Genomic DNA, 2085 nt, shown 5'->3' on the forward strand with positions numbered 1-2085 from the left:
TTGTGAAACGAAGGAAGCTGACAAGGGAGCAGCCAAGCCTTCTGGAACTGGGGTCAAGCATAGGCCAAAACAAATGGCATTGAGGAAGCACGCTACTAAGCAGGCTCCTAAGCCGAGGGGTAGACCGAGAAAGGATACTGAACCAAAGAAGTTCACAACGCCAGAACAGACAAAAAGGATACGTTCACGTTCACAGTGGGTTTCCACTCCTTTCACTGAAGCTAACACTGATGAGATTGAAGGGCGCAAGAAGAAGCCTAGAACAAAGGCGTAGAAGACAAGAAGCTTAAAATATTTTGGGTGTTAAGTATTTATCTCGGATTTGTTGTGAACTTATGTAAGAAGTTATGTTTTGTTGCTTGCTGGTCTGTAAAACTTGAATGATATCTCTTATGTAGGATGCTCTGTGTTGTGTGATTGTCTTGCAGCAGGTTTGGCCCAATTGAGGACAAAACGATCTAAGTCTTAAGAAAACACATTTGTACTACTAGGTTTATTATGTATTACTAAGACAAACAAAATTTGTCAACAATAAGAAAAAAAAATATAAGAAAAAAAAATGGCACATGTCTAAAACGTGTAAAACATGTAAAATATAAGAAAAAAAATAGCACATGTCTAAAACGTGTAAAATATAATATTAAACAAAACATGTTTGAATACTCTTAGTAGTACTCAAGGAAGTAGTAATATTTCATTCTTCATAGTAATATTTTTGTAAATCAGAACATTTTTTAGTAAAACAACCCGAAGAAGTTAAATTTATTAGTAATACAAATGTATTTAGACAATTTTAGATTATATATAACACATTGGCGTAATTTTTTTAAATAAAATGCGTATTTTCTGAATTTCATCCCATTATGGCATTCACATCAAGACATTAGTATAGAAGTACAAGGATGTTTTCTATAGAAATGAGAGGTTTTCAACTAATTTTAGAATTTAAAAGTATTCTATGTCTAATTTGGCAAATAAACACAAATATGAACATATAATCTCGTAATATATGAGATACTTTTTCTAAAAATAAATAATAAGACGAAAACAAAAGTTCTTTGAAACATGCATACTACATAGTAATTCAAAGTAGTTCAAAGTAGTTCAAGGTAGTCCAAAGTAGTACCTAGTAGTCCATATTACACATAGTAGTTCACAGTAATACCGAGTAGTGCAGTGTTACCTAGTACAAGAGTTCCATGTTACTCAGTGGGGGAAAAAGTACTTCCACATTCAAAATACTCATGCAAACGTCCGCCTCTCCTTCCCCTGCCCCTGCCTCTTCCCCTTCCGCGTCCTCTTCTTCGTCCACGAGATTCTCCGGCTGATGGAAACCTTTGCTTTTGAGTGGGTCCTTTCTTTTTTTCGTATACCGGGGGAAGAACTTTAAGTGCTCGAATCTCATCAAGTATGACCCATTCAGACATATGAGGAACTGGATAAATCGTCCTTCAGTATGCCAATGCCCACAACTCCACCAAATAGTATTTTGAACAAAACTCTTGTAGATGAAGATCTCTTCCTACACTCAAGAACTTGGCAGCAGCAGCAGCATGAACACATGGGATTTTATGAACACATGTCTAGATCAAAACACCTGCAGGTGCACATTTTTCTTGCCAAATCAACCGTATAAATCTTTCCGTCACTACCATTGACATTGTACTCAAGGTGGAAGCTGTTTATCTCAACAACATCTAAACACCTCGCTTCCAAACATCTTTTTGACAACTCCTTTTCCACTGTTGGCACAAGCTTCTTTGTGACTGGTATTTCAACTGCATTCTTCCTACGTTTGTTAAACCATTCAGTCATTTTCTTGATGATAACATCAATCATCGGTAGCATGAAGAATTTCCTCGCTTCCCGAAGAACACCATTAATGGATTCTCCTGCATTAGCTGTGTTAACATTGTATCTGTCTCCTTCAAAGTAACATCTTGCTCATTTTCTCACTTCAACACTTTTCTCCAGATACGCCGCAACAGAAGGATACCTTCTGGAAAAGGCATCATAGAGATCATCGAACTCAGCCACTGTATAAGCATGTGCACACTCTGTAAACTTGCTTGCGCAAGCATCTCT

The sequence above is a fragment of the Brassica oleracea genome, chromosome C9, assembly GCF_000695525.1.
Source record: "Brassica oleracea var. oleracea cultivar TO1000 chromosome C9, BOL, whole genome shotgun sequence".
NCBI lineage: Eukaryota > Viridiplantae > Streptophyta > Magnoliopsida > Brassicales > Brassicaceae > Brassica > Brassica oleracea.